Here is a 17250-nt window from a genome sequence, read left to right as displayed (position 1 = left end):
GTTTTACGACCGGAGAATTCGGCAAATAGTAAAAAGCTCGCTAAACCCTACGGAAGGGGTAAAGGAAATGAAACCCCGCGCTTACGTGCTTTGCTAGCACCGTATTTTAACGCTAGAGGATCGAACTGCAGCACTCAAACCACCGGAGCTAAACCGGGATACTGCCTTGCCTTTAAATGCTGTAAGAGCCCGTTTCCAGCAGATTTCACCGTAGACGATATTCCCAAATTCCTTTTAATCTCTGCCGCCTGGAGAGCTGCTATGAACCGAACTTCAAAACACACTGCCAGGTTGCCTTTATAGCAGCTTACTATAAATAATGTTAAGGCAGAAAGTTAACGCACTGAATACACGCAATCACTGAAACCAATCAGGGTTCTCCAGTCCTTCCTTTTGCCCACTAAATACCAAACCATCCGTCATGCTGCCTTTTCTAGCCACACATACTCGTGCCTCAACTGGCATGTTGCTTCGGTTTATCGTTCCAAGGGGGCTGAATTTGCCTCCAATCCCCCTCTCCCACCTCTGGCACTTTCCAGAGCTGAAAGCAGATTAATGTCCTCCAAGAGCACTGATTGTTGCAGCCAAGCGGTCCTATATACTCGGTGCAGCTTTGAGATGCATTTTAATTTTGGTCATTTTAAGCTGACAAAAAAATGTTTCTTTCCAGAAATACAGAGAAATCTCAAATAGTGTGGGAAAAAAGCAGGGGGGAAAAAAGGAACAGCATGTGGGACATTGAGGAGTTTGAAAGGAAGAAGTTGAATAATTGAAAAGAAAATTATAGGAAGATTCTGCTCTTCCTATAATTACTGCAGATCATATTGCAAATTCTAATATGTGCACAAAAAAGAAAAGTTAACACAGATTACCAAAGGAGTAACTTCAGCACCGAGAAATTAATCTCCTCCAATGCACAGGAGAAGTGGACACACACTACAGTGGACATTTACTGAACGAAGGAGGAGACGCAGCAACTGGGATAGGGCTCTGTTGTTTTATAATATGATTTCTAACGTTTGTGCTGGCTTTTAAGCTACAATCATGATCTCGCACCAGTTGTGGGATCCTACAGCACCATTACATTCCAAACACGTATCTTCTGCTCTCTCCCCTCCTCATGCCCCTGAAAACCAGTCAGATCAAAACCATAGGCAAGAACATTCAGAACAGACCTTTGGTAACTCACTTAATGCATACAGTGCTTATCTAAAGGTCTGTCAAGTTCCACCCAAAATACAAACTGCCACGGAGGTAGACTTAAAAACATTACCATCTCCAAACACTTGACAAGGTTAAGACACCCTGACAATTAGTCATCGCCTGTCTGAAGTTACTTTTAAAAAGAAAAAAAAAAAAAATCACCCTACAATAAACGGTATTAGGCTCTATCTGCACGAGCAATTTGGTGCAACTGGAGCAGAACAAAACACAGCTGCTGCTGAAGTCTTTACACCTACAGAAAGTCCAGGAGGTTTTTTTTTGGCAGGCCACATTTACTGAAACTGCCTGAACCAGACCCTACCACAGGAGGGTCAAAGCTGCCAAAAATGACCAATAACTGGTCAAATCTCGATGACCCTATCAAAGATTCGAGTACACTTGGTGCATGCAAAGAGTGGAATGGCGTAGTTTCTTTTGAAAGGAGCCTAGCTAGCACATACCAAAACCACTCTGGAAAACAAACAAATGGCCATGATAAACAGGGACAATGAAATTATTTGCTTCAGGACTGAACCCTCCTCCAAATAAAACTCTTAACACAAATAGCTTTATACTCTTAAAACGGTCAAGCGTTTCTCTCTGTCACCACTGTTTTCAATCCCTGATTAGTATTCTCTGTTTTCCTGTCTCAAAACACATGAAGGTGTTTCTTGGAGCACGTGGATGGTCTTATCCCGGGTGCATGGGGCAAGCCTTTCTTCCATCGATAGTGGAAACACAACTTTATCTTAGAAAACACAGTGATGCAGAGTAATCACCCTTTCTTCTTGCAATAGTAAGTGGTTTAATTAATTAGCATCCTCTTACTGAAAGTTTTTATTAAAACTATTGTCTTACACATAAATTTAACACCAGAACATAGAAATAAAAATATTTGCCCATCTGTTACGCACCACTACAGCATTACTTGTTTAACTATGGCTTGGAAATGGAAAGACTGTTTCAGAAATAGGATTCTGAATTTGGAGACACACGAAGACCAAAAAGTGCACTGGTTTGTACGAGAAGTATACGAAATGAACAAAGAAGCTGAAGTGCTTCTTTTGGGGAAAGTACTATTTTGAATAACCCCATCAACAATTCTAAGGCGAAGGCGAAATAAATTATGTTTTACAAGTATATGAAAGAAATTATTCAAGGTCATTAGCAAGTATGGTAAACCCTCAGGTACAAGACTACACAAAAATAAGGTAGTACTAAATTCCCTCTGTAACAACGTACTACCTATTATACTACCTAAGTTCTGGGAGTGCAATCAATCAGTGACCTGATTGCAAGCCGTGGACATTACCATCAGTCTCAGCTTCATCTTGAAATGAAGGAGCATACCAGAAAGAAGAGCTATCATACACTGCATTTTTTGCCTTTTAAAAATTATGGAAGTCCCTAAGACTGTTTCATTTAATTCTTCTTTTTTTTTTCCTATCTGCTTTTTCAGTTTTCCCAAAATTCACTTTCTCACTGCATGCAGAGATACCATGTTTGATAAGGCAAGATTTCTAGTACTTAACACTCAAATATACTACACAAGTCATTATCTAGTACCTCTGGCCTTACCATCAGCTCAAATGTACAAGTGCAATCACCATCTCTTACCATTTCCAAATAAACAAAAAAAAAAATCCCGATGACTTCAATGTAAACTTCATGATAGACGGCATTGTAGATGCATGTAAGAAGTCAAAAGCATGTTTTGCTACAATCTTTGCATTTGCTGAGTAAACATTTCTGTGTGATTCCTTTTAAGACAAGAATTCATTACCAATACAGCAGAAAACACCTGGGGTCTTGCAACATTTGTTACGAAGATTCCACTAAGGAATTTGCTAAAGATACCAGTTTGCTCTCATTGTGAAACTGGCATCACGTGTGACCAGCTCCTATCGATTCAAAGCAGCTCCCTACTAATATGCCATGGTGGTTTGCAAGGATCTAATTATTTCCACATACACTCCTAGAGATCTGCAAGGCTCCACATGGAAACCCATTATTTCCTATTAGCATACTCTGTTATTTGAAGTACCAGGTACAGGATCCCAGTTTTACTTGTATATTTCCAAATACCCATCTGTTCCAATGTTTTGGGTTTTTTTTTAAATAAATTTTTGCAGTCCTTAAGAATGACTCAGTGCTGCCTTAGAAACCTCAGCAACTACTATATGTACAGAAGTGTCTTTAAATGCTCCCCCCCAACATTTCAATAACACCTACAGGAAATCCAGAGTTGAAGCAACAGCACCATATTGCACAGACATTATTGGGTCTCATTTGATGCTCCTGTTTAAATGCAGCAGGGCTTCACAGGTCTCCATCACCACGTGAGTTTTTATGCAAAAGATTAAGGCCCACTGCTAATCACTCCTGCTTTCCAGAATGACCTGATTTCACATGCGTGCGCCTGTACACCTGCCCCAGAAATGAGATCTCTGTGGAGTCTCCTTTGCCCTTCAAACACCGCCTTCCAGAACAGGCACAGGACAGTGGCTTGTGGCACTGATTCCTAGGATACATTCCTGACTGGCATAGTACTTGTCAGGGACCAGTTAGGGAACTTCACTGTATATTAACAGCATATAAAGACAGCAGAGGAATAAGCCTATCATTTACCAATTCATCAGCACACAGTGCAAAAAAAATGCAGAGCTCTAAACTAATTTCCATCTTTTCTTCACTTTTCTCCTTGTCTCATTATCTATCATGTGCAATCTCTCTCTCTCCAGCAGACTTCACTAACAAAGAATTAATTAAATGGTAATGTAATCTATGAGAAGTGCTCTTGTAACAAATGTGGGTAGCTACTGCTGCAGCCCAACCCAGCCACTAAACACTGCACTCAAGGAAAAAATAAGAGGAAAATATGCCATTATTTTTATGGCTACTGAGAACAGACCTTTTAGAATTTCACAATGTATACACAGTGACCAACTTCTACAAATGCTGCTTCTGTTTATGTCAATTTAAAATGTTATCTAAGCATTTTACTTTCAATTCAGCTTCTTATTTAAAAGATTTATCATATTAGCCTTTGTTGCAACTAGATATAAGATTCCAACTATTCTAGGTGCTTATTAATAAAGCCACATATCAGCTAGTAAGCGATAAGCAAACATGAAAAATTAAAAAAAGTTAGCAAAATTCACCTTCTTTACTGTGTATAAATGATCGTTACTACTTAACTTATTGCAAAGAAACTCAAAAGACCAAGGGTTTAGAACTCCAGAACTTGAACCTCCAAAGCCAAGGACAGATACAGATCCAGAAGGCATAATTTAGCAATTTCCTTAAGACCAACTTTTCATTTTTATAAATCCTCCACTTCAGTCTTCAATAAGATAGAAAAAGAAAGAACTGCCACCCCTTAGAAAAGAAAGGATCCAATCTCAGTGAATGAAAGGAAGCCAACAACCCTACATTTCTATACCACTACTCATTCATCAGCTACTCTAATGTAGCAAGAGAAAACTATCATCCTATGTGCACTGCATTTCCAAAAGGGGTAAGAGGTATTCTATATTTTATAAAAAAAAATAATCACATAAATCTTTGCCAAAGCAAGCATGTCATTAAATGTTGCATTTTTCGATGGTTGTTTTTAACCTTTCATCTTATTTGCTCAACATCATGCTTATGCAGGTTAATAGAAATGGCGTGTAGCACTGAAAAAGTAATTTGGCAAAAATGTACGTATCTTAGTTGAGGGGTGGATGAGAACACATTTAATTTCCTTGCATAGATTAAACATCTAGAAACAGACTACTTCTTTCTAAAATGCTTCTTTTGCAATACAACTTAGAATACTCTCAGCGACTCTGTCATATCATGAACTTCAGTTAATCTTCTGGTGATTTGTTTTACCTAACATAGTAAATTTTTAAGTTTCTACAAACATCAGATACATTTAAGGGGTCTAAACTGGACCATTTGTCATTATGTCAGTTTGTACGATGTAACACTTGTTTTTACAAAAGCATATCTAGCCAAAGAACTCAAGTTCTACAGTACAGTATTCTTTCCCAGTTTGTTCAGACATCCATTTTTCTGAGGCTGCTTACTTAGAGTTGCACTAGGCTTTGTTTAAATCCACAGAACTTAGATTTCTGCTTTTCTCCAGAGAAGAGATGTTGACAAGAAGCTATACTCTACTTTTACCAAATCCTCTTTAAAGAAACAAACAAACAAAAAAAGTATTAAAAAGTTAAGATGACAGTTTACATCCATATATTTGTCATGTTATTTAGGAAATATTTATTTTTCAACTGTCTGTTGGACATAGTGAGACTTATTACCTTGGACAGAGAACCACTTTAGCACGGTCATACAGATGCGCAACAAGGGCTGGTCTACATCAGCTTGTATCTGTCCACACCTGTTTGCAGATACTGTCATCTGCTCATTGACAAAAGGTCTGTGGCACAGCAAGAAACTGGACCAGTTTTAGAGTTCACAGAATGGTCAGGGTTGGAAGGGACCTCTGGAGATCATCTAGTCCAACCCACCTGCCAGAGCAGGGTCACCTACAACAGGTTGCACAGGACAGCGTCCAGGCGGGTTTTGAATGTCTCCAGAGTGGGAGACTCCACAACCTCTCTGGGCAGCCTGTGCCAGTGCTCCACCACCCTCAAAGTAAAGAAGTTCCTCCTCATGTTAAGATGGAACTTTCTATGTTCAAGTTTGTGCCCATTACCCCTCGTCCTATCACTGGGCACCACTGAAAAAAGACTGCTCCCATCCCCCTGGCATCCTCCCTTTAAGTATTTGTAAGCATTAATAAGATCCCCCCTCAATCTTCTCTTCTCTAGACTAAAGAAACCCAAGTCCCTAAGCCTTTCCTTGTAAGAGAGATGTTCTAATCCCCTAATCATCTTCGTAGCCCTTTGCTGGACCCTCTCCAGCAGATCCCTGTCTTCCTTGAACTGGGGAGCCCAGAACTGGACACAGTACTCCAGATGCGGCCTCACCAGGGCAGAGTAGAGGGGGAGGATGACCTCCCTCGACCCGCTGGCCACTCTCTTCTTGATGCACCCCAGGATGCCATTGGCCTTCTTGGCCACCAGGGCACATTGCTGGCTCATGGTCATCCTGTTGTCCACCAGGACTCCCAGGTCCCTTTCCACAGAGCTGCTCTCCAGCAGGTCAGCCCCCAACCTGTACCGATGCATGGGGTTATTCCTCCCCAGGTGCAGTACCCTACACTTGCCCTTGTTGAATTTCATAAGGTTTCTTTCTGCCCAACTCTCCAGCCTGTCCAGGTCACGCTGTAAGGCAGCACAGCCTTCTGGCGTGTCAGCCACCCCTCCCAGTTTTGTGTCATCAGCAAACTTGCTGATGGTACACACTATCCCTTCATCCAGATCATTGATGAATATATTGAACAGGACTGGACCCAGTACTGACCCCTAAGGGATACCACTTGTTACTGACCTCCAACTAGACTCTGCACCACTAACCACAACCCTCTGAGCTCTGTTATCCAGTTCTCAATCCACCCCACTGTCCATTCATCTAACCCAATAACCCAATAGTTCAATATGAATGCCTTTATCTGTGATTTTGAAGAGTTAGAAAACAGCACAAGATAAAGTACTGTCAGGGCCTCAGACTGCAATCCATTCGGTAAAGACAGACTGTTCTGAAGGCGAGACACAAGAAGTAGAGTTTTAGCTACTCTGAGTTACCACGTTTCACTATTAAACACACCTTCAACAAAGACTGAATGGTATATTGGAAGCAAAGAGTAACTTCAGTTCCCACATACTTCACAAATTACAAGTAACCTGGCTAGGTAAGTGTGACAAGGAAACCTACCAATGTTTTAGACTTTGTAATAAAACATTTATGTTCTATTTCTAAAGCACATCCTTTGAACAGTGAAAGACTGTCTTACTGTCTGTCTTATATTTAACTAGAAACCTAAATAAGAAACACTGAGGTTACAGTCTCACAGAAAAACAACAGCACAAAATTGTCAACACATCACAACACCAGAAAAGAAAATTACAGAAATTTAAGTCACAGTAGTTGCATCTAATAATTCTTCATAGATTATGTAGAGAAGACACAAAGGACATAAGAAGCTTGTCCTCTAAATTCAAGGCTTAAGATTTTTCACTTGGACAGAAGTTTTGCCAATGGCTTTTGTTCTTATATGAACACTACTAGCCCACCTCTGCAGCTTCACAGCTCCTAGAAGCGTGTGTTGAAAGGGGCAGCACAAGAAGCAATCGGGGCCTCCGCAGACAGCAGCTGTATGTATGAATTTCCCCATGAACCCAAAGAAGAGAGCAATGAAGTGCAATGAATGAAGGCTAAAAGGCACAGGGGCAGGGTTCAGTGTGAGCTGCTCCTTTTGACTTACTCCCTGCATTCTCTCTCATTCAGGCATAAAAAGCAATCAGAAATTAACAGACTGGAGGAAAAAAAATTAAAAGCTTCTATCTGGCTCTTAAGTGACAGGTAATCTCCCTTAACTATAGAGGCTCACCTCCTTCTAAGTCTCAGAAACATCTGCCTGCCTGGTTCTTGACTAGCAAGTTTTCCCTACTCCAGCACTGCTGAAAGATACTTTTAACCCTTTCATACACACCTCAATTCACTTCGTAGGAAGTATTCAAAGTGTATTTTACACAAAATTAAAATATTGACATCTATTGAGACTCCCCAGGCAACACAGCTTCCATTTATTATAAGCAGGTATTTACACAAGGATTTTAGATACAATTTTCAAATTTTATTTAAAAAAAATAAAATAAAAAAAATGAAGAGTTCCCACAGGAAAAGAAAAACAAAACAAACATTTCAGCATTTCCCTAGGCACACATGCTAAAGCACAAAGCTTTTGAGCTAAAGCTCAAAAAATATGCTGAACATTAAAAAAGCAGCAATAAAATCATCTTTGTTTCTGGTTCCTTGCTAGCCATCACACAAAAATATTATGTTGTCAAAAAAGATTAAATTTCAAGGGGAAAGCTGAAAGTTTCACATTAATAAATAAAGCAGAGATGGCAATAGAACATCTGAAATAAATCAAGCCTAGCTTTTATTTTCCTGTTCTGTGATCATTTCCATAAAAATAACTGAAGGGCTACATAGGACAAACACTGAAACTGCTTAAACCATCTGCTGTCAAATCCACAAATCAATATAGTATTTTATTTATAATATGATGGCATTACAAATGAAAATAATAATTAAGTTAAATAATCATCACAGAGTTTATAAAGATGAAAGAATCAAAGAAAGGTCACACTATCATAGAATCACAGAATGGTTTAGGTTGGAAAGGACCTTGAAGATCATTGAATTGCAACCCCCCTGCCATGGGCATGGACACCTCCCACTAGACCAGGTTGCCCAAGGCCACCTCCAGCCTGGCCTTGAACACCTAATTAGCAGTGCCCAAGCATTTCATAAAAAAAGCAAAGCACAAAACTAAGAAGCAACACACAGTATTTGAAATACAAAGAAAGTTAAGAGAAGTTACATTGGCCAACTATACTCAACTTCTCTCACCACAAAAGCCTAACATTTCAAGCTTAAAAAAAAGACAAAAAAGCAGGAAACAGACAATTAATAATAAAAAAAAAAAACCATTAGCAGAGTTACAGTTTCTGCTACAACGCTCTTTCCAGAGAAAATTCATCTGGAGACTTGTCTACACTAAACACTTATTTCAAAGCTTGCTCATGCACCATACCCAAAAATGCTTGTTAATCCATGCATTTTCCCAAGAACTAATCAAACCTATACCCATTAAGGTTAAGCTGACCAATTGCAACTGAACTGGTTAAGCAGACCGATTTCAGCTGAACTACTTCAACTTGGAAAGGCTCTAATGAGACGGTAAGCTGAAAACCCTAACCTTCCAAACGGCACAGTTCAACACCTGCCGTTGCAACACCTTCCCTCACCGTGCAGGCTGCAATACATTATTGCCAGCTTCCCACCTTTTATTTTATTGAGCTACCGATACAACGCTGTCTTACATACTTCCAAATTCTCCTTCTCTGACCTGTAGCAGATGCAAATTTCTTACAGCGAATGCTTTAAAAACGTGCTAATAAAGTTAATAAAGGTATTTTCATGCAAAACGGGTATTTTATAGACATTTACACGTTTGTAAAACATGTAGTTATTGCCTCCCATTAATATTCTGCCTGTATGTGGGTGCCAGCAATCCATGTATCCAAAGACTTTTCATCAGAAACCTAATCTACTTATTTCAGCATCTCACCCACTGTAGATAAAGCTGACTCAGTAACAGAAAGAGCTTTTCAGTAGTGTTATGGCCTACGTCTGCAGGTGTTAAACTGAAAAAGACTACTGTGTTTGAGACTGAAATACATTGGAAAGGTTCAGCCTTCTATTACAGAGATGTCAGCAGACGGTATTTTTTCCTGGATACAAAGAAAAGAGTTTATTTTTTTTTAAAAGTACATCAGTACTAAGAAAGAGATAGCTGACAAAGGAACAGAAGAATTACAAGTTCAAAACTAATATAAAAAAATTCCCAGACAAAAAACTCCATATGATTGCAATCCCCTATTAGGGGGAGGCATGGAAGGAGGTATGGAAACAGGCATACAAAGAAAGTGTTCTATTAATAAATTAACACATTTTTTTCATATATATACACTTCACAGCTGGCATGTTGACATAGGAAAAAAGCTGGAAAGCTATTAGAAAAAAGTTTAGGGACTTCTTCAACTACAAGTAGTATTCTTCTACAGCCTTCTCAAAAATACAATATCTTTGCACAGACTTCTCATTATTCAACCTGAGTGCACATTTTACCGCATTTACAACATTGAGACCTCCTACAATTAAAAACCACTTTCAAGTAATTTTTCTCACAAGGATTTCACAGTAGCATACCACTGAATTTAATATTCCATTTTTGAAGGTAACAAGATGCTATTTTCATTGTCAAGCTTTAACGTTAAACAGAAATTGAATTTAAGAATCTAGCATAAAAAAGTTATTTCCATAGGATTTAAAGGATTTACATTTTTAAAATTAAGTTCCTTTTCCATTTTACTTAGTTATCCTGCAGGGATGCTGAAAAAAAAGCCATACAATTATTATATTGCTTCTTAAAGAAGCAAGAATTGTAGCAGTACCAACAAGAATGTTTATCTCTGAAGCTCCTTGCCACCCACTGGACACCTGTCAGTCTTGGCACTGGCCTTTATGTGCCCATGTAAAGAAGATTTTGCACGGCATAGCCCTCTCTTGACCAAATTAGGCTAACCTCATCTGCATTGACATCAGTGCCTATAATTTTGGAATCTCATCGACAGAAATAGCTTTATCACAGGGCCCAGCATACAAATTAAGCATCTGTATAGGGCATGCTGAACTTGTAGAAGTGATGAAAAGCTGTAGTGGAAAAATCTTAGCATACGTTTTGAAGCTATATCTAATTAAGGCAACAGTTAGCTACTTTGGGTGAATTTATTTTTTGAAATCTTGGTTTTAGTCCGCTTGCAGTATTCTCTGTTTGCACACAAGCTACTGTTAAAACCTTTCATTTTAACTGAGACCCCTGAACAGTAGTTCAGCTTAGTACATTTGAAAGCATTTAATATTTCAGGTATATAGAAATCACTCAAATTTTTATCACCAGATCCCAGTTTTGTCTTCAAATTCAGTGTCACTAATCATCCTGTTGTTCCGTAAGAAGCCATTTCAGCTTGCTACAGGATTATCTCCACCACTAAATTTGTGCTGTCTGTGCCTGACAAACTAAGAATACCAAGACAATTAATTTCATAATGTTATATGACTTAGGTAGTAAGGGGAAAATCTAGATCACAATTTCCCTATGAATGTAGTGATCTAATTTTATGGAGGGACTTTTGGAAAGAAGCAGAATGACTAAACAATTAAGCTACATAAGCAACCTCCGAAACACATTTGGAAAATGAGGGAAGAGAAAGAGAGGAGTAACTTGCACGACTGTAGCATAATTCCAGGCTCCTCATCACTCTGTCAGAGCTGGGGGTTTGCAGATCAAAAGGCAAACAGCACTGCTTGCCCTGTTCTCCGAGAGAAAGGAGGATCTGCTGTCAGTTACTTCTCCAAATATGATGGAAGACAGACACGAGCCTCAATATAATTAAAGCCTTTCTCACCTTATGAAGGAATTTTAAGACTTAAGGAAATATAGATGAGCACATAGAACTAAAGATCAGAACAAAAGAATAATAGAAAACACTAAAAAGATTCTTTGCTTTAAAATCAGTTACTGAATATGAATGTCATTGCTCCCGAAGGGAACAATACTGAAGTGCTGAGCCTACCCCCAAAGATTTAGCTAGAAAAAAACAGAAAGAAATGCAACTCAGCCTGCAGTTCAAGACTCCTGTTTTTTGGGGGGTGGCATGGGGAGCCGATCTGCGACATACGCAACACAGCCTTGCTTCCCATGCTATAGATCAGTCTACCTCTACCACAATTACCCCAACTTTTTCTTTATTGCTTCCTACACAATATTACAAATTGTCCTCACGTCTCTAACCAAAATTCTCCATGTGTAATCAAACAACTCACTGTCATCCTACAGTCCCCTCTTTTGCATCATATCCCACCAAATAATAACATAGGAGAACAGGAAAAGAAAGGTAGTACACACTGTGGCTGATCCACCAGCCTGGTCAAAGTCCTGTTGCATACCATACCAGAGAACGTCTCCTGGAAGTCACTGGTGAAAAGCCTAACTCTTGGTCTTTCTTCTACTTTCCAAATTGTGAAGAGCAAAAATTTTTCAAATCCTGAAAATAATAGATGAGTCTTCAACACCAAACTTTTATTCTGCTTTGAGAAACATGAGTATTTCTATTAAGTAATTTCTGTTTCTTTCAAGAAAGTTGCAGACATACCCTTCTAAACAAGCGATAGACATTTTGGAAAATATCCTGCAATCATTAGCTGACATAGTCAGCTGTTTATAATCCGTACTTATGATGTCCATAATTTTAACCTCAACCCGAAAAAATACAAAAAAGAGAGTACTGGTGCATCTTAACTGAATTCTCTTACAGCATATATTCCTTGTTTTTTAATAGACCAAGAGTAAGATTCCATGCTGGTTTCCACAGAGCTCCCAAGTCACTTTATGCACATACGTTGTTGCTCCCATAATTAAGTCATAATTCTTTATTTAAAAAGAAAAGTGAAAGGTCTGAAATGACAATAGGCTTCACATATTGCCAAGTGCTCAAACTCCGAAGGCAGAATTAATTTTCTCAGCAGCTTCCCTAAAGCACTCATCAAAAATATCAGAGCACTTCACAAGTATTCATCTTCAAAACCCTAGCCTAGCACAAAGAGATCAGAGCCCAAACATTAGTCCTTCTGGGCACCCAATTTAAGACTGCTAGAATTGTATTCTTCCAATTTTTTAATCACATCCAGCCCTCATGTAAGCATAGCTCCCCAGCCTGAGCTTCTTCCTCTGTTGGCAGTGGGTGTGGAGGGGAGGAAGAGGACAGGAAAGGCAAATCAGGCTGCAAGATCTCACATCAAGCAGTTAACAAATGAGAAGCATACAATCGTGATCTAGGAAAAGCTTGATTTACATGTCTGCACTAATAAGCAATTACAAGATGGAAGCACGAGAAATGTATTTTTCTCCGGAGTGGCATTTAACTGCCTTCTAAGTACACACAATCCTCCATTCTTCTTACAAAAAAACCCACAAGGAATGGTTATAACGCTTGTCACAATGCAAGCAAGTATATTTTATGCAATAAAGGAGGCAGAGATTTCCTGAAAAATATTAACAAAATAAAAACCTCACAATGCATTGATATAAGAATGTTAACATGAATTCTACAAGCAATCCAAACGCGTATTTCCTAAATGTTGTGCCTGTCTTTAGGATTACATCCATAAGGGAAGAAAACTTGTCATAGGTTTTTGTTTTCTTTCAATTATATATAAAAAAAACACCACCAAAAATACCCAAACCAACAACCAAAGTACGAAGTTCTATCGAGTCAGAACATACTTTACCCACAAAACTTCTGAAAGAAGCTGCAAACTCTAATCTCAGAGGCCCCTTCGGCTGTTTTAAGATATAGAGTACATACCTACCTACCTACCCCATCACTTCTAACAATATAAACAAATTAAAAACCTGTTTTAAAAATTAACAAATTGAAAATGCATCCCAAGCAATAAATCTTTACATAGAGATACACAAATACACTTATCATATAAGCTGTATTTGGAAACAAATGCACAAATTTAAAGCAATCATTCTTAAACAGTGAGTACCAACTTTTTACAGAATGCAGTGCAATGCAAACTGATTCATTTTTACCGTTCCAGACCTGAGCTACTTACACTTTTCCCTGAACAACTGAACTTTCCACACTGGATTGGCTGCTTCTATTATCTACAAACCCAAAAGTTCAATAAAAGTCTGGGTTTAGAACTTGTCTGAAGTTGCTTCTTCTAGGCAGGTTAGTCCAACACGCAATGCCTACTGGAGTATAGTAATGGTATAGTAATTGGGGCTCAGCGTGGATAGGGCATTAGCCATAAAGCAATCTGTCCTTAGTGATGAGAATAACTTCTCAAGTGCACAGTTCACACTGAAATGCCTTTGACCCTGAAAATTTTACATTATACAAGGCTTTGAACAGGTTAGCCACAAAAGCACAGTAGAATGCTCAAAAGCCTCCTAAGAAGCCTTGCAATAATTACAATGAGACTAAACATCGCTGTAATTAAGTTTCCTTGTTTAATAAAAATAATTGCTTAACGTTTTAAAATCCACTGGTACAAGGCAGTTTATCTGAAAAACTCTCATCAGGTTATGGCTTGTGTTTAGTGGTACAATATTACTATTGTAAGTACTCCAAGATCCCCTTGAACTGAGAGATTGCTACGCTGTCTGTTACAGTATGTACATGAGGGATACAACACCCAGGGCTGGCGTTGACTTGCACCTCAATGCGTTGACATTGTTAGATCTGCTATTTATTCCCTAATTTTGCAGAACAGGTTTCAATGCATCCAGCAGTCAAGAAGTAGGAAGAAGTACGATTAAGAAGCTGAACTCCTTTCCTGGCTCCAGCCTCCCGCATACCGTGGATGAGTGATACAGAAGACTCACCGCCCTTCAGCTGCACACCTTTCAGCCTTCCACCAAGGCATGGCTTGCCCTAAGGCAATATATATTATTCCGCTTCTTCCTGATTCCAGACACATTGTGAAAGAGTGGGATAAGCTCATACAAATGCAGGGCTCCCAAAGAGAGGCACTGGAGTCAAAAAACTTAATTTTTTGCAAGTAGGTATCTATTATCATATGTTGGAACAAACCACAGAAAGACAGCTTTGAAATAGAAATTGTAACTTCTTCAAGGCTTAGAAAGGCAAGTCTATTATTGCATTAAAGAAAAATATGGTTATGTTTAAAAAACAGCATACATCTGTGAAACACTCAGGATAAATTTCAGTTTGCATCAAAACAGTGTATTTTCATGTTAATGCTATAGCATTTTCCTTTCTTGTAGAAAAAACTAAACACGTCTAGAAGCTAAAAAATTCTTTGAATGCAAAGTTATAAAGGTCACAAAAATATCCCTCACAAAACCAGCTGAAAGGACGACAAGCTATTTTCCACCGGCAGACGAGATTAGCTGGATATTCTCACAACATTTTAATGGAAATCCTAGAATCTTCACAGAATCATAGAATGGTTTAGGTCGTAAGGGATCTTAAAGATCACCTAGTTCCAACCCCCCCGCCATGGGCAGGGACACCTTCTGCTAGTGGTGTGTAAGCAACGATTACAAAATAGTTCCATAGAAAGCAGAATTCCACATGTAAAATTAAGCAAGTAGCTTATCAGCCCCCAATCTCTTCCTCCCTATAAATTACATCACAACCCTCTCAAAAAAGGAATCTAACTTTTATTCTGTAACAAAATACCACAACATACTTATTTTACTTTAATTTTTCCTGGACATTTTGTACCATAAAATATATCCTGACAAACTCACCGGATAGACTACTTCCGTATTATTTTCCCCCTAACACCTATGGCTAATTTCTGTGCAACAGTTTGAGACTCTTCCTTTAAAATTAAGAGGGTGATGATTCCCTAACTGCCAGTATTTTTGTTATTTCAAACATACAAAAGGGTGAAGTGGAAGAAACCCAATGAATAACTGAACTGAAAGCCCCCGTGCACTTCAGATGAGACTAAAAAGAGGTGAGAAAGATCAGCGTTAGAACTGCTTATCATTTTTGTTTGCTCTTAAGACATATAAGAAATCGGAAGGGGAGGTCTGAACAAATTTTTGAGACAGAAACATAGTTTTCAAGGGGCCATATTTGGGTTTTTTTTTCCCCCATGTTACGTTATTTATTTGATAGAGGTTTGTTTACTCAGTTTCAACTTCAATGGGTTTCATTTCCTACCTTTTTCTTGCACTAGCAAAAGTACAACCAACCTCCGAATTTCTGAAAAATATACACAGATGTTCCTCAAGCCCAAAGAAGACAACCTATTCAACAATGCTACTTGGTTGCTCTTACCTTTTAGCTTTCGTGCTGCAGTGAAACCTTTTTAACAAGGTCTGCAAGCTGCTCTGGAAACCTGACGGTAAGATGGTTCATTAACCACGAGTTTAGAAAAGAGGAGGTTGGGGAAACCCACCTTAAGCCTGTAACGAGGCATAAGAGCTTCTCCTGAAATGAGATGAGCATTCATTTTGCAAAGTCAGAAGAGTAACCCAATGCTTTGCAGGAGCTGGGAGAAAAAGAGTGACCAAATTCATGAATCCATAAACGGACACAGCATGTGTGCCCTAAGAAAGAAGACGACAACAACCATGGGCTTTTTTTTTTTAACTACCACTCGTGACAATTAACTACCTGGTGGCAGGAGCTGAGCCTCACCACCACTAGCTTAATCCAGAAGAAACCTGAACTCCGCAATTCACAGAAACATGGAACCAGAAGAGAAGCCTGGCATATTCTTGCCCCCACTCAACAAGCAGCAAGTAGACTATTTTTCCCCCCGTCTAACAGTTTCCATTTTGGCATGCATATGCAACAGCAATTCTATGAACCACACCAGTCTGCACAAAGTTCTTAAGAAGTAAACTACTCAGTTTCCCTCTATTTATCAATCCGGACTGCTAGACGCCTGGAAAACTTTCAGAGAGCAACTCTGTATCACACACAACAAATCGGCACATTCTGGGGACTGAGATCATTTCGTATGATAAAGTCTAGAACAGACTTAGTGAGCTTCTGAATATGGCAACAGTCTACATGTATGCACTAAATCTGTGCTTGTCAACGCCTGCTACATGTGTGCAGAAGGCTCCTCGGATTCCTAACCACTTTCTCCAACAGAGATTACTTGGTGACTCATTTGCTTGATGTGTACATGTATCATTTCAGCATACGTAAGAGACTTTTTTTCCTTTTCTTTTTAAACTGCAGGTGTTGTCAAACTCGATCAGACTAAATCAACATCATACCAGTGGTGTCCCCTGAAATGAAAATAGTCCTGCTAATAATCACTTGCCATATCTGATATTAATCCATGTTCTTGAAAAAAATATTTTTTGGGGGAGAGGGAGACAACGGGCAGGAAGGTTGTCTGGCGTTCTAGCACAACATTGTTTCTGTACCTACGGTCAAAACTGACAGGCAATCTCCCAAAAAATACTCAGCACTAAAAGCACTGAAGTATCATCAGATCAGGAGAGAAAAGAAATTAATAACTAGAAACAACACATGATGTCAAGTATTACACAGATTCCTATCTTAAGCTTTCCAAATAGCCAAGAACTATAACACACCTAAACAGCATATCAATTCTGTAATGATTATGATGATATGATTATATCTGTTGATATAAGCATCTTTTATAACTGTTGATATAAAAGGCTAATTCACTCCCTACAAAGACAGTTTAATCTTTAACAAAATTGATAAAATGATCTTCGGTATCTTGATTTAGATGCCTTCTAGATCTACACAATCCTCCTCAGGTACGCCA

The sequence above is a fragment of the Charadrius vociferus genome, unplaced genomic scaffold (assembly GCF_000708025.1).
Source record: "Charadrius vociferus isolate BGI_N301 unplaced genomic scaffold, ASM70802v2 scaffold167, whole genome shotgun sequence".
In the NCBI taxonomy this organism is placed as follows: Eukaryota; Metazoa; Chordata; class Aves; order Charadriiformes; family Charadriidae; genus Charadrius; species Charadrius vociferus.
This window is presented reverse-complemented; position numbering follows the sequence as displayed.